Here is a 23,736-nt window from a genome sequence, read left to right on the forward strand (position 1 = left end):
AGTGAGTGCTATGGATGGCGTTCTCGTAGGGAGACGGGAGTGGATCCATAGTGGTGTATTGATATGGTGAATATGTGGACTCGTGTGCGCCACCTCAAAGAGTTACATTGCAGTCGTAGTTCAGGATAGCCACCGAGTCAAAGCTGGCTTGCTGCAGTTAATCCCCACCATCCCTTTGTTGATAATGGTGCATATGTAGATAGTTCTGATGTCAGTCTTGCTGGGTACATTTGTACTCACATTTGCCTATTTTACGGTTTTGCAGAGAGACTTCAGTCTCGCTAGTAGTTCCGCGTGGACTTCGACGTTTAGCTTGTTACCTCAGCTACGATCTTGTGCCCTCGGCAGGATCTAGTAGATAGTCAGGCTTCTCAGCCTTTTTCATTTGTAGATGTCTGTACTCAGACATGTTGAGCTTCCGCTTGTGCTTTAACTTGTATGCTCTGAATGTTGGGTCGTGAGACCCATGTTTGTAATATCTCGCTCCTCGGAGCATATTGAATAAAATACTTGAGTTGTAGAGTCATGTTGTGATGCCATGTTGTATTTGCACATATCAAGCATATTGTGTGTATGTTATTGAAATGCTTGGTATGTGTGGGATCTGACTATCTAGTTGTTTATCCTTAGTAGCCTCTCTTACCGAGAAATGTCTCCTAGTGCTTCCACTGAGCCATGGTAGCTTGCTACTACTCCGGAACACTTAGGCTGGCCGGCATGTGTCCTTCTTCGTTCCTGTGTCTGTCCCTTCAGGGAAATGTCACGCGATGAATACCAGAGTCATGTTAGCCCGCTACAGCCCGGTTCACCGGAGTCCTGCTAGCCTAGTGCTACAGCCTGGATCCACTCGCTGATGACCGACACGTTCGATGCTGGGTCATGGATGCCTGTCCCTGTAAGTTTGTGCCACTTTGGGTTTACGACTAGCCATGTCAGCCCGGGCTCCTTATCATATGGATGCTAGCGACACTATCATATACATGTGCCAAAAGGCGCAAACGTTCCCGGGCAAAGGTAAGGTGACACCCGTGGGAATACCGTGCATGAGGCCGCAAAGTGATATGAGGTGTTACATGCTAGATCGATGTGGCATTGAGTCGGGGTCCTGACAACTTTGGTATCAGAGCTTGACTGCCTGTAGGATTATCAAGCCAAACTGGTCGAAGTTGAGTCTAGAAATGCTTTAGTTATATGTAGGGGAATTGATTGTGGGATGGAACGTAAGGCTCTTTTTACTCCTTATATCTTATGCCCTTCTGATCCGAGTCATCCTATCTTTCCTACGGGGTTAAGGAACTAGGCTTTCTCTTCTTTCTATCAGGATGACATGTTACTAATCCGTAGACCTGTAGGATTGTTGGTTTCAAGCTTCAGTTCAGTTGCTACTATTTCCGTGTATTCATAGCTGGCCTCAGATTCTTGATATTGTGCTTCTAAGTGGTTATGCCACCATTTTTGTAGCATGTCTCAAATCTTTTTGAGCATTTACAGCCGTTATGCTGTCTGAGTCATCCCATGTTTCTAAATAGTCTGATGCATTTGCAAATCCCTTCCTCCTGTTCCTGATGTTCCTTTGGGCCAGGTTAACCACACTAATCAGTGAGTTGGGGTACTCTATTGCCTCGACGTATATGTTGGAACTATTATTATGACCTAGGTATCTTAGGGGATCACCTAGTAATCTAGCCATGTTTTGTGTTCCCAGTGTGATCATTTTGGCCGTCATCCTTGGAAGCATCCCGTGATGCAATTTATTTAGTAGGTATTCTATTCCTAGGGTTTTGAACCCGAGATTCACCCTACTTACCTCATGTTGATAGTGTTTGCTAGTTCCTTTAGGATATTAGTAACCCTTGTGATAGTCCTTGAGGTCCGTGGTATTCTCCTCTTCCAATACCATGAACTACTTATGGAAGAAGTTCCTCGTTGAACCGAAAGATCACAACCAGAGTGCTCTTGATGAGTTCTCGATTCTACATTGTGATTCTGCCAGTTCTACCTTTCTGCATGGGTTATCCGGAAGAAATGTTGAGCTTTGCTCGACATACTAATCTATGCATCCACAACTCAGAAAATCATATGTTCCTTTGAGTTGTCCCCCTTTAGTTGTATTCTGATCCTCGTCCATCAATTGATAGTAAGGAGTAGTTGTGCAATCGTGTTTATCAATGCCTATTACTCTTGTGGTCCGTTAAGCCATTCTATTCTAGAATGACTAGGAGAAACAAACTCCAGTACCCTTTTCCATTTCTAGGATTGGGTCAAAGCAGTTGTAATCCGCAGATCAAAATGCCAATCTAGCTTTTGCCCTGTTCTACCGTGGAGTGTCACCTTCTTTCTTATCAAGAATGTCACGAGAATTGCACCACCTCTTATGAATCTTGATTTAGTGATACTTCTTGCCATCATTGTTCATTCCTCGGTTCCATGTTGTTGTAACCGGAATGCCGACAAGTGAATCGTGATGTGTGAACTCAATACTCTCATTCTTATCATGTTGGATATCGAATCACTGCTCTAGGATAGATTGTGCTACCTAGTCCTTATTTCTGGTGCACTCTTTGATCAATGAGTTAGGATTATTCAATCCCTTGCTTATTTGATCATATCGTCTTGCTCTACAAAGCAAGATTTTTCTCAAGCTTAGTAGCATATCGGTGGTTCGTGATTTTCCGAATGTCTTCTCGGAAGTATCACCAGGTTGTCACCTGACTGCTATGTTGAGTTCGTGATCAAGTTGGTTTTGGAAACCACTCTTTCTCCAAGAATCCGTGTTGGATACCCTAGGCTAGTTGGCTAAGCTAAACAACAACTTGGAGAGTTGGAAGATGAAAGCTTGTCCGACTCAGTTCATCCTCAAGGGATATCTTTTGTGTGTGTTGAAGAAAGGTGATATCCTCATCAATTGGTCCTCGTGATCAGTGATTGGATCTATCATCTTATCCAATCTTTGATTTGAGTATGGGCTATCATCAAATCAAATCAGAACCAATGATATTCATAATGTTGTCTTACCGTGGTTATCTCCTCGAGCATACACCATTATATCTTCTGGGACTGACCAATAATATCATCTTGTTCACATAGTTGTGGAATTCCATCTTCATGGAAACCTGGATGAATTGTTATTGAGCCCATCGACAACATCCCTATCTTCTCCATGACTTTGTTGGACATTAAGCTAGTGTTGGAAATTTTGTAAGCAATGCTTCCGTGATCCGTTCATGAAGCATATGCTCGGATGAAAGAAGTGACTTCCTCTAATTCATGTGCATTTGATGCAAGTTGCCGTTGTGGATTCGAGAAATTTGTTTTAACTTCTTCTGAATCATCCCAAGTCAGTCATGCACGTGCGAAGTATTCTATGGTCTGATAGACTGGTCATCTTCATTCCATACGTATCCCTATCACACCAAGCCACTGATTGATTTGTTCAAGGAGAAGGAGTTCCCTCATAAGAGCTAATCATGACTTATGTTAGGACTTCGTTATCCTTGATGATGGTTCCCAACCTGAACTCGGTAGTGTTCGTTGTAAGACTTCTACGTGGTCATGCTTGTCTTGGACAGCGTGTTCACATGTATGTAGCAGAACCAGCTCATGTTTTGGAGCTTGCTATCGTAGTTCACTTCCCGAGAATATCGCAACGCCATCTCGTCGAATTGTGTTGCAAACTTTCTTTTGCAGACATGTTGAGTCTGAAGTATCCTGTTACTAACCAGATCTGAATCTCAGGCAGATATGATGGTTGGAACATCCCAACATTTGCATTTTGTTCCTAGCTTGCACTGCCATTGTGCCATTTTCGCATGGGCTGCCCTCCTCAATAACCGCTGTCCAGGATCATCTTCAAAAGTGGTCCTACCATGGGTCCCATTCATTCTCCGATGATAAGCAAAAATCATCCATTGCATTGTCTTCAACAAGGTAGTCCACATCATCCATTCTAGCCCGAGTATGCTGTTCTTTCGAACTCCTTCTAAAGATCAATTATGATTGCCTTAGGCTGGTATGAAGAGTTCCAATGATCTATGTACCAAAAGTAATTTTTTTGCCACTTAAGGAAATAATTCTACAAGTCACCTCTTCTAGGGTGTCCCGTTATGGAATCATGGCAATTCAGTCCTCGCTATGTTGAAACGCATCCACCATCTACTTTAGTGTGGAATTGTTGCCTACCAAATTGAACCTCATCATCTGTTACTATCCATCCCTCTTGATGTATGTTTTGTGTCCCAATTCAAGAGATTTTTCAATGTCTCACTCCATGAGTTGATCTTGAGTGCTCGATCTTCGAGGAGATCGTTTTTGTAGAATACCCTTCTGTCATCATCGTGTTGGGTCAAGATCTTGAAGGCAAAGACGTCAAGATCAATATGAAGCAATGGATCATGAAGACTGTGTCAGTTCCGTGTCCCCTCTGTCTTCTTACCTCACATATCGAATCTCGGGACGAGATTATTGTTTAGTGGGGGCGAGTTGTCACATCCCTAGCTTCTGGTGTTGCCTAGTGTTTGCATCTTGCTTGCATCATGTTTAAAATTTTGAAAGTTGAACTGAGGGAATTTTTGAAAGCCTCAAAATCCAATTAAAAGAAGGGTAAAGAACCCTGAAAAATTGCATTCAGTGTTTCCAAAATGTTCCTATTATTTGTTGGATATTTTTGGCAAGGCTTTTGCAGCAAACCAAAAATAATGGACATCTTTGTGGAATATTTTGGGCATGGAATTTAAATTATTATTGTATTTGAATTTGGAATTATATTCATAATATATGGAATATATTTTCAAATAACTTTGAAATGTTTTATGTGCTTTTGGAAAAGTCCATCTAGCAACATAAAATTGTTCAGAGGATTTTTGGCACGGGTTTGAAACTGTTGGAATTTCAAACAGTGGCAAGATTCAAATCAAAACAGAAAACAGAAATAGAAAAGAATAAAAAGGGGAAGACCTACCTAGCGCTTACCTGCCGCCCAAGTGGCCAGCCCAGCCCACCAGCGCCCCCCTTGTCATCTTCCTCCTCTGCCAGAAGGACTGGGCGCGTGGTCGCCCCGCGCGCGCACGCTCTCTGCCAGCTCCTGCTTGCCGCTTCCCCTGGGACGCCCTGGAAGACGCCACGTTTTCCCCTGGACCGCCTCGTCCTCTCCCGTGCCTCTCTTCTCCTCTGCTCTCCTTTCTCCCGCTGCTACCGAGCGCCTCGCAGCGCGCCGACGATCACCACTGCGGCCACCGGCCACCCCACGCCTCGCCGACGCGCCAAGAAGCTCCGCCTTGTTCCCCTTTTCCTCCTCACCGAGTGTCACGCCCAATATGCGACCCTATCCAAAAGGAACTCGAAGGTCCCACCAAGGATAGACCCGCATATTGAAACGCTTTAGCAAGGTGGATATTATTACATCAACATTACATAATAGATAGGGATACATACAAAAGGCTTACAATGCCACACGAAGACAACATCATCATACATAAGAGCATCATCCGACTACGGATGAAACACAAACAGAAACTCAAACGACATCCACCCTGCTAGCCCAGGCTGCCAACCTGGAACCTATCCCCTGATCGAAGAAGAAGCAGAAGAAGAACTCAACACAAGCAAGCATCGCTCTCGCGTCATGATCATCGCATAACCTGTACCTGCAACTGTTGTTGTAGTAATCTGTGAGCCACGAGGACTCAGCAATCCCATTACCATGGGTATCAAGACTAGCAAAGCTTAATGGGAAAGGAAAGGGTAAAGTGGTGAGGTTGCAGCAACGACTAAGCATGATATGGTGGCTAACATACGCAAATAAGAGCGAGAAAAGAAGCAAAGGAACGGTCATCAACTAGTAATGATCAAGAGGTGATCCTGAACTCCTACTTACGTCAATCATAATACAGAAACCGTGTTCACTTCCCGGACTCCGCCGAGAAGAGACCATCACGGCTACACACACAGTTGATGCGTTTTAATTCGGATCAGATGTCAAGTTGTCTACAACCGGACATTAACAAATTGCCATCTGCCACATAACCGCGGGCACGGCTCTCGAAAGTTTATACCCTGCAGGGGTGTCCCAACTTAGCCCATGACAAGCTCTCGCGATCAACGAAGGAATAGACCTTCTCCCAGGAAGACCCGATCAGTCTCGGAATCCCGGTTTACAAGACATTTCGACAATGGTAAAACAAGACCAGCAAAGCCGCCCGATGCGCCGACAATCCCGATAGGAGCTGCACATATCTCGTTCTCAGGGCAACACCGGATGAGACTAGCTACGAGTAAAACCAGACTTCGAGTTTCCCCGAGGTGGCCCCGTAGGTAGCTCAGTTCGGACCTACACTTAGACAAGCACTGGCCCGGGGGGGCTAAAATAAAGATGACCCTTGGGTTGGCCGACCCAAGGGAAGGGTATAGGTGGTGGTGAGGCAAATGGTAAAACCAAGGTTGGGCCTTGCTGGACAAGTTTTATTCACCCGACCGCGTTAGGAACGCAAAATCCGGGAACATAACACCGGTATGACGGAAACTAGGGCGGTAAGAGTGGAACAAAACACCAGGCATAAGGCCGAGCCTTCCACCCTTTACCAAGTATATAGATGCATTAATAATATAAGAGATATTGTGATATCCCAACCAAAATCCTGTCCACCATGGAGAAATCTTCAACTTCACCTGCAACTAGCAACGCTATAAGAAGGGCTGAGCAAAGCGGTAACATAGCCAAACAACGGTTTGCATAGGAAAGGTGTCAAAGGTTAGAGGTTCATGGCAATATGGGATGGCTTGATAAACAGGTAATAGGTAGCGCAGCATAGCGATAGAACGAAGCAACTAGCATAGCAATGATAGTAGTGAGATCCAGGGTAGCGGTCATCTTGCCTGAAATCCCTCAAGGAAGAAGAACGAGTCCATGAAGAAGATGATGCCATGAAGACGAACGAATCCTCACGATCGCAACGAAACGGGAACTATCGAGAAGAAGCACACAACATGGTAAACACACCACACATGAACAAAGCATGATGCACAACAAGCATGATGCATGACAAAGCTACATGAAGCTACTCATGGCAAGAGATGATGCAAACAAGAACAACACATCAAGGCAATTTTAAATGAGGCCGGGAACAACATATAACAATTCCGGTAAGTCCTCATATGCATATTTCGAAATTGGTCCAGAACTGAACAAACCTTATGTTCAAGTTGTTAAACAGCAAGTTAAGATGTACCAAGAGGATCTACACGAAATTCTAGTCAAGTTACATATAAAGTTCATTAGATTCGGAGCTATGGACTAGAAGATATGAGCAAAACAAGTTAAACATGGCATTTATGCAAAATGCACCCAAACATCAAGCAAACACACCAAAACAAGGATGCAACATGATAATATGAAGCTACATGCAAAATCAAGCAAGTTTCATATAGAGCACACTCAAAACTGAGCAACGGTGCAACACACACACACACTATACAAGTCATAACAACAATTTGTCCAAAACAGCAACTAGGCATATTGCAAGCATCAAAACAACATGCTACAGCACCCCAACATAATAACAAAAGGCATGGGCATGAAGTACTGGTAAAGCATAACAAAACATGAACACTGAGCTATCTCTAGAAATCACTAGATCATGCTCAAAAACACATGGTAAGATTGCAAATAATAACAGTTTCAGACTTATCAGGAAATAACATCAGGTTGCAATGTTTAGAGCAAGAAAACAACATGTTACAGGAACTTATCATGGCAAACAAAGGAATGGCATGATACTACTAAATGCATAGATCAAAAGTCCCTTACTGACCATGAGCCAAAAAGGCACAGAAAATATGATGGCACCCATGTAAACATGGCAAGTTATATTACAGATTCATACATGGCAGGAACAACAATAAGTAAGCATGTTGGTGAGCTTGAATCACTCACCACAGAGCAATACATGGTATGGCAAGGCAACCAACAGTAAGAATACATGTTTATGAAGTTAAGCATGGCAAGATCAAGGTCATAGGGTGCATGGAACACTAGCAAAACACATGGGAACTAGTGAACTTAACGTTAACAAGCTGATAGCAACATTATCAAGCAACTTTGGAGCAAGATATGAACAATCTACAGCAATCTATAAATGCAACCAGGGGCACGGATGGATAGGGCATAACATGTAGATCAAAACATGTTTATAGAACATCTCCAGATTATGCACGAAATGACTAGTAGAAGCATGTTTACATAGCAACAAAATATAACAGAATCTGTCAGGAAAACAACAACAACAAGTACCATACTTAACAAGCTTGATGCACTCACTACACAAGCCACAAAAATACATGGATAGCACCTCTGGAAAGATGGCATGGCATAGATCAAAACACATGTAGACATCAACCTCATAGGATGCACACATCAATCATGGCAAAAATGACAAATGAGCAAGTTATAACAGTTTCAGCAGGTTAACATCAACATGCACTATTCCAACAGCATTTGGGGCATCAAGATGAACTGAAATGTAAATGATGCAATGGAATGAAATGAATACTCGTCGAGACAAACAGTTTGACATATTACACGCACAAAACGAAGCTACGGATGCAGAGAAGTGATGCGATGAACATGGCATGATAATGTGAAAAACTGGGGACTTAGAGAAAATCTGGAGCTCGACGGGGGTGGTCTAGGTTGGGGGTTGAAGAAGAGGAATGGCAGCGGGCGGCGAGCAGGGACTCCGGCGGGGCTCGGGACGGCCGGGAATGGGTAGATCGGGCCCGGGGCAACCGGATCCGGCAGTCGGGGTCGAGGATCCGGCGGCGGACGGCGACGAACAACGAGCTTGGGGCTGCGGGCTCCATGGCCAACGGGAGAAGCTCCTGTGTCCACGGGGAGAGAGATATGATGCATGAGAGAGAGGATGGAGAGGGGGAGAAGGAAGAGGGAGGAGCAAGGCGTGAGGCACGGGCCAGGACGGAGGTGGTCTTGCTCCGGTGAGGCTGGTCGCCGGCGGTGAGGAGCTCCGGCGGCGGGGCCGTGGGAACGAGGCCGGCGAGGCGCTCCTGATCCCATCGGGATCGAGCGGGAGGGGCGAGGCGAGCGCCAGGGGCGCGCGGCGGCGCGAGATCGGGCCCGCGCGGGCCCCGGATGGGCTCCGCGGGCCGCGGCAGCGGGGAAGCCCGGGAGGCGACGTGGCACGTCGTGGTTGGCCGGCGGGCGGCGGCTGGATATGTCCGGGCTGCGGGTGGACGTGTCCGTCGGCGGGAGGAGGAAGAAGCTAGGGTTAGGCCGCGAATTTGGAGGGGAAGGCATCTATTTATATAGGTAGAGGGAGCTAGGAGAGTCCAAATGAGGAGCGGTTTTCGCCCACACGATCGTGATCGAACGACCGAGAGCATGGATGGGAGTTTGCTGCGCTTTGGGCCACTTTGGAAGGGGTGTTGGGCTGCAAAGAGAGAGGGGGCTTTGCGGTTACCTGGTTAACCGTTGGAGTATCAAACGACCTCCAAATGGCACGAAACTTGATAGGCGGTCTACCGGTGCTATACCAAGGCCGCTTGGCAAACCTCGGTCCATTCCGAGAAAGTTTAACACCCGCTCACAACGAGAGACAAAAGGGGAACGCCGGGGAACATAGGAGTGCCGGATTGCGAAACGGACAACGGGGAAAATGCTCGAATGCATGAGACGAACATGTATGCAAATTGAAATGCACATGATGACATGGAAAATGCAACACGCAAGCAAATGACATGGCAATGACGGCGAATAACTGGAAGACACCTGGCGCATCGAAACCGGGGCGTTACAACACTCCTCCACTAACAAGAGATCTCGTCCCGAGATCTTAGGACCGAGACGGAAGGGAAAAGGGATGAGGTGAAACAAGAACTCAAGAGAAGAAGAAAGAATCGAGAGCACTCGAGAAGAAGAGAGGAACGACGAGCATGGCAAGAATCGAAAGCTCACGGAATCAGATAGACTATGAAACCACTCGTTCTAACCGAAGTGGTTAGAATGAGAAAAGAAACGGATAAGACTGAAAGGATTTAGGCAGCACTCCGGCAGAAACATGGAGGAATAGAATATGAACTTCACAAGATGGGATGGCACTTGATGATATGAACAACGCAATGCCTCTAGAAGAATTGAAAGAATTGAATGAAAAGAACTTAGAAAGAAGGATTGAAAGGAGTTGTTGAGAAAATCAACAACGAAAAGAATAAGCTTGTTGTGGACTTATAGATAACATCTCAAAATTATGAGGTGATCTCCGACCACAAACGGAAAAGATTGAATAGCTGAGAAGAACGAAGAAATGCAAAACTCCAGTTCCAAAGAAAACGGAGAATTAATTGCACCTCGAGATGCAAGAAGAAGGATACTTGAGATCCTTCGATTAGAATCTTGATGAACTCTTGAAAAATGAATTAAATCATGAAGAAACATCGTGAAGAACTCCGGTGACAAAACATGATGAGATAAAGTGGAGGAAGAAAGAGTATGATGAGCCTTGCGATGATTTAGATGAAGGTTCCGATGAGATGGCCAGGAAATTTGAACTCCGGAAAAGAAAAGATGAAAACACTTGGAACTAGAATTTATTCGTCAAGAACAAACTCCGAAAAAAGGGATTACTAGCTTGGATGAAATAAGAATAAGATTTATCATATGCTTATCCTTCATCAAATTAAATTGATGACAAGCAATGGATTTTGCATACTACTTATTCTTCTTGAAAAGGATTGAGAAGTGCCATATCGCAAACTTGAGAAGGTCTTCATGAATCACCGTTAGGATTGAAAGAACGAATGAATTAAAATGATAATGAAGGAAAAGGAATCTTGAACGAACCACTGTAAGAATTCAAAATGACTGATGAAAGAGAATGAATCACCGGGAAGAATTAGAAGAACCAATAAGCTAGAGGGGATTTAGATGCAAAAGAACGAAAAGATCATGAGCTGATTAAAAAACACTTGAACGAAGCACCGGGGTAAATAGAGAACCATAACTGGAATGATGGCCTCCGGTGAAAGAAACGGGAAAACAACTCCTGAGTACTCCGGATGGATGAAAAGAATTTGCAAGACTTGAAATGATTTGATAGGATAACATCGAGCTAGCACCGCGAATCTCCGGGAGAACGGACAAGATTTAAGAGAAATCTTCTTCTTTGGTCTTCAAATGATGACGAAAAACACCACCAAAATTACTGAGATACTCCGGAAGAATGAAAAGCGAAGGGGGTTGAGCCAACAATGAAAATGTTTTGAAATCGATCTGGTAAAAGGCATCTGACTGATGAAATTCATACTTACGTCACCCTTGAAAAGAATTGAGAATAACTCCGGGGAATTAGAAGAGTCAGGTAAGATCCTGGGAAAAGACCTGTGGGTTACGGCCCACTAAAAGAAAACACCGTTGAAAAGGATGTTGAACAGATAGATGATGCACCGGAACAATTGAAATATTTGAATGAGGTGACAACCTCGAATTAATTCGAACACAGACGAATCTCCTGAGATGTCTTGAGCACTCCGGAGGGATAAACTGGCGAGAGGCGAACGAGCAGGGAAAACGCTTGAGCCAAGGGAAAGAATATAATCACTACCAAAAATTGGAATTGAATCCACCGGAGAAGAAAAGGAGATGAAGAATGTCGAACAAAATGAGAATTCACCGGTTGAAACAATTGACGAGAAAAACTGAAGATGCTCCACACGAATGAAATTGATGGTCGAAAGAGACTCAAACTCTGGGAAGAACAGGGTGGGAGGGCGGGAAAACAAAGACAACTTGGAAGGGGAACCGACGAATATCTTGAAGAGAAAACACCAGTTGAAATCATTGAGGAAAGAAAGCAAAGACTTCGCACGAGTAGGATGGATACTCGATTACGGACTCCGGTTCCGAGGAGAAAAAGGGTGGGTGGGTGGGAAAAAAACAAGGACAACTTCGGACAGGGAAACAACATCGATCGAAAAGAGCTGGGGATTGATCTCCCAAAGAGAGAGAGGTCCGAGTCGACTTGACGAGAGATGCACCGGACAAAAGAGGATGGACAACTCACGAAACTAACCACGTGATCCTAAAGAAAAATTTGAATGGGAAGAGGAGTAGTTCAAAACACCTACATCAAGATTCCTCACCAGAGCAATGAAGGGACTGAGGAGTAAAAAGAATTCCTACTCTCCGATATAACTAGACTCCGAAAACAGTTTTCTTGTAGACTCAACAACGGCCAAACTAGACGATCAATCAAGGGGGCTCCTAGGGTCGGTCGAGGCTCTGATACCAACTTGTCACGCCTAATATGCGACCCTATCCAAAAGGAACTCGAAGGTCCCACCAAGGATAGACCCGCATATTGAAACGCTTTAGCAAGGTGGATATCATTACATCAACATTACATAATAGATAGGGATATATACAAAAGGCTTACAATGCCACACGAATACAACATCATCATACATAAGAGCATCATCCGACTACGGATGAAACACAAACAGAAACTCAAACGACATCCACCCTGCTAGCCCAGGCTGCCAACCTGGAACCTATCCCCTGATCGAAGAAGAAGCAGAAGAAGAACTCAACGCAAGCAAGCATCGCTCTCGCGTCATGATCATCGCATAACCTGTATCTGCAACTGTTGTTGTAGTAATCTGTGAGCCACGAGGACTCAGAAATCCCATTACCATGGGTATCAAGACTAGCAAAGCTTAATGGGAAAGGAAAGGGTAAAGTGGTGAGGTTGCAGCAGCGACTAAGCATGATATGGTGGCTAACATACGAAAATAAGAGCGAGAAGAGAAGCAAAGGAACGGTCGTCAAATAGTAATGATCAAGAGGTGATCCTGAACTCCTACTTACGTCAATCGTAACACAGAAACCGTGTTCACTTCCCGGACTCCGCCGAGAAGAGACCATCACGGCTACACACACAGTTGATGCGTTTTAATTCGGATCTGGTGTCAAGTTGTCTACAACCGGACATTAACAAATTCCCATCTGCCACATAACCGTGGGCACGGCTCTCGAAAGTTTATACCCGGCAGGGGTGTCGTGGGGAACGAGCACCTATGGGGCAGGGCCCCTTTTCGGTCCGGCAGGGAGCGGAGGGTGTACGAAGAGCAGATCGAGGCGAAGCACGCGAGGGATTTTACCCAGCTTCGGAGCTCTCCGGAGAGATAAAACTCCTACTGCTGCTTTGTGTTTCTATTCTGTTCTTGCTCGAGAGCGTGGGTGTGTTGTAGTTTCGAATGAGTCGAACCCCTTCTACGTGCGCATGGGCCTCCTTTTATAGGCTAAAGGGGTCACCGACAGGTGGCAACGCAGAGAGGTGTAAAGAAGTAAAAAACAGGGGTTGGTACAACCGCTATCAACAGTGCCCCCTACCTAACTCTGACGGCAGGGGACAAGGGCATTTAATGCCCGTCCGGTCGCCCAAACAGTGTAGGAAACAACCGTTAGGGGTGCCACCGATCGCCATGATGGCCTTCTCGTCATCTCCACATGCCACCTCGCACCGCTTGGCTGCACAGCTACTCGCCACGTGCACGAGGAACAATCCTGCGGCGACACGTCGTCGAATGCGCTGGAGCGTGGGCGTAGAATGGTGGCTTCGCCGCGGCAAGCGCCTTGCCGCGGTCGTTGTCTTGTCGCACCAGCAAGCTTGTCGCTCGCTGGGTCTTGCCGGGAAGCGCGGCGCGTCGCGGCAAGTCTCTTGAAATGCCTTGGTTGGCCTTCCCGGCAAGCTCCTCTCGTTGGGGTCTTGTCCTTCCCGGCAAGCTCCTCTTGCCGGGGCCTTGTCTTCATAGTTAAACACTTTGTTCTTAAATGGCAGTAATAGGAATAGCAAAGGATCTTGGCGGACGCCCGGCAAGCCTTGCCGCGGGACGCTGCGACTGCCCGTGCACAAGTTCAGGATACTAAGGTACCCCTACTTTAGTACACCGACAGGAGCCCCCGGGCCTGGGCCATACATGGTGCCGAGCGCTGTTGGGCCAGGCCCAAAACAGGGCACGGGCATGCGCGGCCTGGGTCCATACCAAATCTAACTCCGTATCCACCGCGCCCTCCCGTAACGGCACGCGTCAAACGCGGCGTCGTGGGAGAGATCGTGGGCAATTCTTAAATCAAGAAAAGTGTAACGTTCGCCTCTCCCCTTTATAAGCAGAGGAAATAGGGGCCGTTCCCCCACCTTCGCCACTTGCGGTTTCTTCCTCAGAAAGCTCCGCTGCTCCCCTCCGCTTCCCAAGCCGAAAGAGAGCAGCGCTCCGCCGCCCGTCACCGCTGTCGCCTCCAACGCTTCCGCGCTCCCCCGCCGCTTCCGCCATGGCTCCGAAGACCGGCAAGAGCATGAAGTTGGCCGAGGCGTTGCGGCTTGAGGCGCCGCGCAAGGAGCGAGTGCTTTTCCCCCCCGAGCTCACCCCGAAGGCGCTGCGGGAGGAGTTCTACCTCTTCTGGTCGACGGAGATGCGGGCGCATCCGCACACGCCAGTGCTCTCCGCCGAAGCTTCTACTTCGAAGCGGTGCCCAAAAGGGTACCATTTCTTTCCAGTGTTCTTCTACTGCGGGCTCTGCCCACCTTTTTCTGATGTCTTCTGTGATATCTCCTTGACTTCACTCCCAATGCCGTTCTGACAATGGTGGTTTTCGCACATCTCTGCGAGAACTTCGTTGGTATCCACCCAAATGTTGCTCTTTTTCGCCGCTATTTCATCCCCCGAGCCGAGAAAGGAGAGCCCTTAGCTGGCGGGATCACCTGGATCTCACGAGTCGGCATGAAGGAGATGTATTTGGAGGGGGAGCTTCGCAGCAAATGGGACGAGTGGAGGGCGGAGTGGTGTTGGATTGTTGACGCCAATCCGCAGCCATTCACCAACTTGCGCCAGACCCGGGTAGTGCGCGGCGGCGACTGGAGCGCTCTGTCGCCGGACGATGCCAAGCTGAAGATCGCCACCACCCGAATCCTGCGGCTCAGGCTTGCCGGGCTCACAGTAGGGGCCGTTGGCGCGGATTTCCTTCGCCGTCGCATCGCTCCTCTGCAGGAGAGGAGGAGGCCTGCCTGGCTGTTTGGCGGCCCGGCGGATATCATGAGGCTGCGTCCAGGCCTCAACTTCAACTTCACAGTTCTGGAGCTTGACGGGATGCTCAAGGAGCTATTCAAGCACGACGCCAACCATCCGGAGTGGTTCAGGCTGCCGCAGGGCGTCATCCCACTGTGCAACAACTCCCATCTTGATCGCATCCGTGCAATGATGCCGGAGTGCGACTCGCATGGGATTATCCCAACTTGGAAGGAGCCCGCCGACGACGTAGTGCGGCAATTCTTCGACAGCTTGGTGGAGGTAGCAGTCCGTGCCGACGAGCAGAGGCTCCTCACCCACGACACCACCGACGATGAGATGCGGTACATCGCCACCAGGGCCGAAGAGGCGGCAGTAGCCGCTGCCGCGGGTGAGTTTGGCTTCACGTTGGAGGAGGCAGAGGCGGCCGAGGCGGCCAGCCTTGCCGACCGAGAGGACCTTGGCGGGGAGGTCGCTAGCGAGGAGGAGCCCGAAGCCGAGGCAAGCGAGCCTGCCGGGGGCGCAAGTGGCCAACCATCTTCAAGCAGCTTGCCGCAGACAGGGCCCTCAGCGCAGCTCCCCGCTCAAACAAGGAGGCGTCTTCGCAGGGCTGGAGACACAACAGGGCGGCAGACGGGCCAACAGCCGCAGCGCCGCGGGGCACGCTCCACTGCGGCAAGTACCGTTGCCGCGGGAGCATCTCATGCTGCGCCGGCAACTGGGGCTGGGTCTTCTCAAGCCGCCACACCTGATCCTGCCGCTGCATCCGGCAAACGCCCAAGGGAGCCTACTCCTCCGCCTCACCGCGCAGAAAGGGTACCAGACTTCGACCTCTCCGTGCTGAGCTCCGACGAGGAGGAAGAAGAGGAGGAGGAGTAAGACTTTCTCCTTGTTGTACTTGTATTTCTTCGATCTCTGCTGTTTCTTATCTTGCATCTGATCTGCTTCCCTCTGAATCCTTGTTCCATTTCAGGACTCTGGCCAAGAGAGCGGCGAAGAGGGCCAAGGTCCCCGTGGTTGTCATCGAGGACGATCCTGCTGTGATGGCAGAGGACACGTCCGAGACTACCTTGACGGACCCGGTACCATCTCCTCGAAGCAGCCCTCAGCACAGCCCCCAGCGTAAGTATTTGTTCACTTCCTATTGTGGGGCGTGCCTGGGTGCTCTTTCTTTGCTGATATCTTGATTGCTGACTTGCTTGTGTAGGAGCAGAGCAGGCCCATCAGGAGCAACCAGAAGCCGCTCCAGAGGTGCTGTCTGCTTCGACTACGCCGCCAAGGGGCGATTCTCCGACAAGGGGGCGCTCTCCGGCAAGGGAGAGGTCCTCGGCAAGGGACGGAACCAGTGAGCCTTCGGTGGTGGAGCCCATGGTCACAGAGCCCAGCACAGGTAACCCTCCTTGTCGGAAATTTTCCCTTGCGTTCTTCTTCTGGTCTTCTTTTTGGATATTTGCTTGACTTTTTCTTCCTCTTCCTATCTTCAGATCCCCCTCCCACCGACCTGATGGAGACTGAGGCCACCGGCGAGGAGGACGCACGCGGCAACACTGAAGATGCCGCTGCCGCCAAGGAAGAGGCCGTCGCTGACGATCCCACTGGCGAAGAGGCCGCCAAGGCTGCTGGTGCAGGAGCTGGCGAGGGGTCCGGTGATCGTACTGACGACCCGGAGGGCGCAGGAGCGCAAGGCGCTACACCGACTGCCGACCCCTCTGCCGCTGACGCAGCACCGGGCTCCGAGGAGCCCTAGCCCGGTGCCTACTTGAAGGCCGGCGAGGGTGTTTTCATCCATCTTCCCTAGGCGTCGAGCTCCAGGGCGCCGATCGAGGGAGAGTCTTTTGACGGAGAGGTGCTCGCCTCCGCCGGGCTGTCAGTGGTTGACGCACCAAGCAGCAGCAGCGGCGAGTCCGAGGAGGAGCAACTGCTCCGGAAGCTGGTGTCGCTCTACCGCGCCCGGCAAGCGAAACTGGAGTCCCGGGAAGCGCTTGTCGCACGGGCGGGAGTTCACATAGAGAAGCATGCGGAGGAGCTCCAGAGCCGAAAGCAAGAGGCCCTCCGGTCCATTACGGAGGAGAGGGCGCAGCTTGTCGAGGCGCGGAAGGCCTTCATTCTCGAGAAGGCAGAAGCTGAGGAGCAACAGAGGCTTGCCGCTGAGGAGGTGTCCACCCGAGAAGGTGAACTGACGCAGCGGAAAGTCAATCTGGACAGCTACGAGGAGGAGCTCGCCGCACGCGAGCAATCACTTGGCGGGGCGCTCAAGGAGGCGAAGGACGCTGCCGCGGCTGCCGAGGCCGCCAAGAAGGAGTTAGAGGTGAAGGTGACGCAGCTGGAGGCAGATATGAAAGGGAAGAATGAAGAGCTTGCCGCACTCTAGCGCGAACGCGAGAAGGATGCCCTCGCTCATGGCGATCTGCAAGTTCAACTTGCCGACAAGGTCAAGGAACTGAACGCCGTCAAGGACTCAAATGCTGACTTGGAGCTGAAGCTGGCCACCTTGACGGAGACGCTAGACGGCGCCAAGAAGAGGGAGGAGGACTTGAAGCAAGAGATCAAGGGCAACGAGGAGCTGCTAACGAGGGCCGCCGAGACTCAAAACACCTTCAGGGCCACGGTGGAGCTCTGGACAGAGGGCCTCGTCAATATTGCTGCAACCATCGAGGAGGAGTTGGCTCAACTGGACTTGGCGGGCTTCGGGTACTCCTCCGACGAGAACCTCCAACCCAGCGTCAAGCTTACTCTTTTCTTCAAGGGTGTGGCGACGGCTCTCCAACATCTCCGGGAAAGGATCCCAAAGAAGTTGGCTGACGAGTCGCGCGCAATCTGCGCCAAGGTCTTGGAGAAGGTGCTGGTGAAGATACTCTTCCGCAACCCGGGTCTCGACCTCACCCGTGTCCTCAAGAAGCTGCCGGCGGGTGCTGATCTTGAAGAGCTCAAAGCCATTGTCGCACCCATTGTGGACAAGGTGAATGAAGTGAGGAGGATCGATGGCGAGCGCGTGGATTAGACCACCCTTCTTCTCCCTTCCTTCTCGCTGTTATTTAAGTTATGAGAACAATTTAGTCAGTGCTGCAACAAGTTACTTTTGTAATATAACTTTATTCTGGGCAATGCTTGCTATGTTATCTCCTTTACTTGATTCCTTTCTTTGTATGTTTTTGCCCTACGCTTTTAGGGAACTTGCCGGCGCAGGCACCCTTGCCGCGAGCGCTGAGTGCGGAACATCAGCAGCCTGCCGACGGTGTTGCCTCCGGCAAGAAACCTTGTCGGGACTAGTCGCAGCGCACTTTCATTGTTGAGCGGACTCGAAACAAAGTAAGGGCGCAACTAGCCATGAGTCGGTTCCTCCGCGCACAGGTTTTCCATACAAAGCACGGTCATTCAAGGAATATAACTTAAGAATTTTAAAATTGATTGTGCTCAAACTTTGGTAACTTAGCTTTTCTGTCGTCCGCGTCCCGGCAAGGCTATACTTCTTTGAACGACGCCCAGTCCACGTCATCATCTTCTCCTTCCCCCCCGGTGAACTTGTGGGCAGAGGAATCTTCTCTTTAAGAGAAAGAAAGAAGATAAAATAAAGATATGGAGCCTTAAGGCTCGTTATTGCTTACCGGGGGCTAGTGCTGCACAAGATGTCAGTTTACCCATGCGAAAAAGAAAAAGGCATGAAATTTGACAACTTTTGCAGAGCATATGATTTTTATTTATGCACGGGATCTGCGCCCGGCTTTGTACAAAGGGTTACATGCAACAGCGGCAAAGCTTGTACAAAAGTTGGTTGCCGGGACAGCATGTTCCGGCAACCGCGCCTTATGGGTTAAACTTACGAAGATGCTCTATGTTCCAGGAGTTGCTCACCGGAAAGCCATCTTCGGTCTCAAGGCGGACAGCGCCAGGCCTAGTGACTCGCTTTACCCGATAAGGGCCTTCCCACTTTGGCGTCAACTTGTTGGAATTCTTGGCGGATTGAACGCGCCGAAGAACAAGGTCGCCTTCCTCGAAGCTTCTGGCATTAACTTTGCGGCTATGGTAGCGACGCAAAGCTTGCTGGTAGCGAGCAGCTCGTACAGCAGCCTGAAGACGATCTTCCTCGAGGAGCAGCGCGTCATCTTGCCGCAGCTGCTCTTGCTCAAGCTCATCATAAGCGAGCACTCGAGGCGATCCGTATACGAGTTCTGTGGGGAGAACTGCCTCTGCTCCGTAGACAAGAGCAAAAGGTGTCTGGCCAGTGGGTCGATTTGGTGTCATCCTGATCGACCAAAGAACCACTGGCAGCTCCTTAATCCAATTTCTTCCGCACTTGTGTAGCCTGTCGAAAGTTCTGGTCTTGAGCCCGCGCAGCACTTCAGCGTTCTCCCTCTCCGCTTGACCGTTGCTTCTCGGGTGAGCAACAGAAGCAAAGCAGATCTTGGCGCCAAGATCTTGGACGTACTGCATGAAGGTGCGGCTCGTGAACTGTGTGCCATTGTCGGTGATGATCCTGTTAGGGACTCCGAAACGGCAAACAATCGAGCAGAAGAACTTGACTGCTGACTGTGCTGTCACCTTCCTCACTGCTTCCACTTCCGGCCACTTTGTGAACTTGTTGATTGCCACGTACAAGTACTCAAAGCCCCCGACAGCTCGGGGAAAGGGGCTGAGGATATCGAGCCCCCAGACCGAAAATGGCCAGGACAAAGGGATCGTCTAGAGAGCTTGAGCTAGTTGATGTATCTGCTTTGAGTGGAATTGGCACGCTTCACACTTGGTTACTTGTGTAGTTGCATCCTGGAGGGCTGTTGGCCAAAAGAAACCTTGCCGGAAGGCTTTGCCGGCAAGTGCTCTTGCGCCAATGTGATGACCACATATGCCTCCATGTATCTCCGCCAACAACTGCTATCCTTCTTCCCGGGGAATGCACTTCAATTTCACTCCATTGAACCTTTTTCTGTATAGTATGTCATCGACAAACTGGTACATACTCGATTGCCGGGCTACTTTCTCTGCTTCCTCTTGCTCTTCGGGAAGTTCTCCTGTTTGGAGGAAACGGACGATCTGCTGTGCCCATGTCGGAGCTTGTGGCTCGACGACAAGGACTAACGGCTCAAACGCTGCTGCGGGAACACCTGCTTCCACGGCAAGAATTTGCGATTGAGCCGGAGCTTGGTGTTCCCCGGCAAGATTGCCGGAGCAAAACTTGTCGGGAGCGTCTGCTTGAACGAAACAAACCCTAGGGTTTATCGGAGCAGACTGCTCCTCAGCACTCTTTGTGTTGATCTTAGGGACCTTCTTGACGGCGGCTTCTGGGAGCTCGGCCGGAAAGTAGTCACCAGAAACCAACTTCCTCTTCTTGCTCTGTCCAGTTGATGGTGTTACACATGGTTGAGTTAGCTTGAGCACAAAGATCCCTGGTTCCACAGGCAACTTGAGTGCGGCGCATTTTGGCAGGCCATCTGCAATGTCGTTCTGAGTTCTTGGAACATGTTCCATTTGCAGGCCGTCAAAATGCTCTTCCAACTTCCTCACTTCATCAATGTAGGCCTCCATCAACGGACTCTGATAATCTTTGTTCACTTGGCGGACGACAAGCTGTGAGTCACCCCTGACAATAAGCTTCTTGATCCCAAGGCCTGCCGCGATCCTGAGTCCGGCAAGCAAGCCTTCATACTCTGCAGTATTGTTTGTTGCTTGCTCCTTGGGAAAGTGCATCTGGATCACGTACTTGAGGTGCTCTCCAGTGGGTGCGACAAGTAACACACCTGCACCGGCGCCTTGCAGCGAGAAGGCACCATCAAAGTACATGATCCATTCTTTCTTTGCCTCCTTGACGGGGATCCTTGTCTCCGGAGTTTCATCATTAGGTGTTGGCGTCCACTCTGCTATGAATTCTGCCAATGCTCGGCTCTGGATAGTTAAAGTACTTTCAAACTTGAGGCCAAAGCTCGACAGTTCCAGTGCCCACTCGACAATCCTGCCTGTTGCTTCTGGATTCTGCAATATCCTTTTCAACTGGAAGCGAGTGACAACTGTGATCTCATGTGCTTGAAAATAATGGCGCAGCTTCCTCGAGGCCATGAGAAGGCCGAAAAGCAACTTCTGCACACCAGAGTACCTTGATCTAGCCCCCTGCAGAAGGGAACTGACAAAATAAACTGGGCGCTGCACCATCTTCTTCTGTTTCTCTTCTTGTGGTTGCACAGATCCATCCTTGTCGGGACCAGAGCTTGACGGGGAAGCCCCCTGCTTGTCGCTGGACTCGCTTGCCGCGGTCGCTGGCTCATCATCCGCCTCCCTCTCCGCTACTAACGCAGCACTAACCACTTGATTGGTTGCCGCTAGATATAGCAACAACTTCTCTTGTGGCTTAGGTGCGACAAGTATTGGAGTGATGGATAGGTATCTCTTCAAGTCCTGTAGCGCAGCCTCCGCTTCCGGAGTCCATTTCATTGGACCTGCCTTCTTCAAAATTTTGAAAAATGGCAGGGCGCGCTCAGCAGACATAGAGATGAACCTACTGAGAGCAGCAACACAGCCGGCAAGCCTTCGCACATCCTTGACACGCTTCGGTGCTTCGATCTGCTCAATGGCCTTGATCTTGTCGGGATTGGCTTCGATCCCCCGCTGAGATACAAAGAACCCGAGAAGCTTGCCGGAAGGAACTCCAAACACGCACTTCTCGGGATTCAACTTGAGATTGATCTTGCGCAGATTTGCAAAGGTCTCGCCCAAATCTTGGATCAAAGTTTCTTTGTCCTTGCTCTTGACCACTATGTCATCCATGTAAGCTTCTACATTTCTGTGCAACTATGGCTCAAAAGCATGACTAACTACTCTCGCAAACGTTGAACCAACATTCTTTAGTCCGAAAGGCATCCGTACAAAGCAGTACGTGCCACATGGAGTAATGAATGCGGTCTTCTCTTCATCTTCTTCTGCCATGAAGATCTGATGATATCCTGAGTATGCGTCAAGAAATGAAAGCAAATCACATCCTGCCGTGGAGTCGACAATCTGGTCAATGCGCGGCAAGGGAAATGCATCTTTGGGACAAGCTTTATTAACATCAGTGAAGTCAGTACAAAGCCTCCACTTTTCGTTCGCCTTGCGCACGACTACAGGATTGGCTAACCACGTTGGATGGAGTACTCCTCGGACAAGGCCTGCTGCTTCCAATTTCTTGATCTCCTCTGCAATGAACTCTTGGCGTTCCACTGCTTGTTTCCTGACTCTCTGCTTGACGGGCCGCGCGTGAGGCCAGACGGCAAGGTGGTGCTCAATTACTTTCCCAGGAACACCGGGGATGTCAGATGGTTGCCATGCAAACACATCGACATTCGCCCGCAGGAAAGCAATGAGCGCGCTTTCCTATTTAGGGTCAAGCGTGGCACTGATGGTGAAGGTACCACCAGTGCCGTCCTCCTTGGCGGCCACTTTCTTGGTTTCTGGCGAAGCTGTCTTCGCCTTCTTGCACTTGCCGGTGGAGCTCGATGGTGCGTCCTCGACGGTAGCGCAGCACTCCGAAGAGGTGCGCTTGCCGGAGTGGGCATCAGAGCTACTCTCTCCGGACTTGGTCTTCTTCTTCCCCCCGGGAGCTTCAGCGGCAAGTGGTTTGCGTTCTACTGCGGCTGCTGCTTCCCGGTAGATCTTGTCAGTACAGATAAGTGCATCTTTCTTGTCTCCAGGGACAGAAATGACACTTATCGGACCGGGCATCTTGAGCATGTTATAGGCGTAGTGAGAGGCTCCCATGAACTTGGCGAGCGCTGGACGGCCAAGTATCCCATTGTAGGGCAATGGGAAATCAGCAACGTCAAAGGTGACCTTCTCTGTCCTGAAGTTTAGCTCGCTGCCAAATGTGACTGGCAGTGTGATCTTCCCCTTCAGCTTGCTCCTTCCCGGGTTGATTCCTTGAAATGTACCAGTCTCTTCGAGCTCGCTGTCGGGGATCTGGAGCTTCAGATTCAAGCCAGCCCCGCCGTCAACCAGCATCTTCATGACCTTGAGGTTGCGGATTGTTGGCGAAACCAACATCGGCAAGCACCCGACCGCAGTTATGCGATTAGGGTGATCCTCAACGTCAAAGATGATGGGCGTGTTGGACCACTTCAGGGGCTTGCGCGATTCAACGGACGGTTCTGCTGCGTTCACTTCTCGCACCCACTGTTTGAGCTGGCGGTGCGAGGTGTGCAGAGAAGCACCGCCGTCAATGCACAAAACCTCTGTTGCCTTCTGAAACTCCTGCTCGTCGGTCTCATCCTCATCCATCTCATCATCTTCATCTTCGTCTTCATCCTTGTCGCGGCCGCGGGGAGGCATGTCTCCTTGTCGCTGCTTGGCCTTGCCACAGCGCCCTCCCCGGGCGGGACGCTTCTTGCCGGATCCCCCTCCACCTTCCTGGGCCTTCTCCTTGTCGCGGCGCTCATATTCAGCTTTCTGCAGCTCAACGAGCTGCTCAACTTTTTTGCAAGCCTGGAGGTCATGGCCCTTGGTGCGGTGCATTTTGCAGTATTGCTTGCCGGAGCCGTCCTGCTTGTCGGCGGCCACCACAGCCTCGCCGGAGTCACCAGCTTTGGCCTTCTCGGCGCCGCCTCCATTGCCGAACTGCTCGACGACTAGCACATCCTTAGCCTTCGTCTTTCTGTTATTCCACCTCCGGTTCTTCTTTACCGGAGTGGCGTCCTCACTGTCAGATCCTTC

This window comes from Triticum aestivum, chromosome 1B (genome assembly GCF_018294505.1).
Source record: "Triticum aestivum cultivar Chinese Spring chromosome 1B, IWGSC CS RefSeq v2.1, whole genome shotgun sequence".
In the NCBI taxonomy this organism is placed as follows: domain Eukaryota; kingdom Viridiplantae; phylum Streptophyta; class Magnoliopsida; order Poales; family Poaceae; genus Triticum; species Triticum aestivum.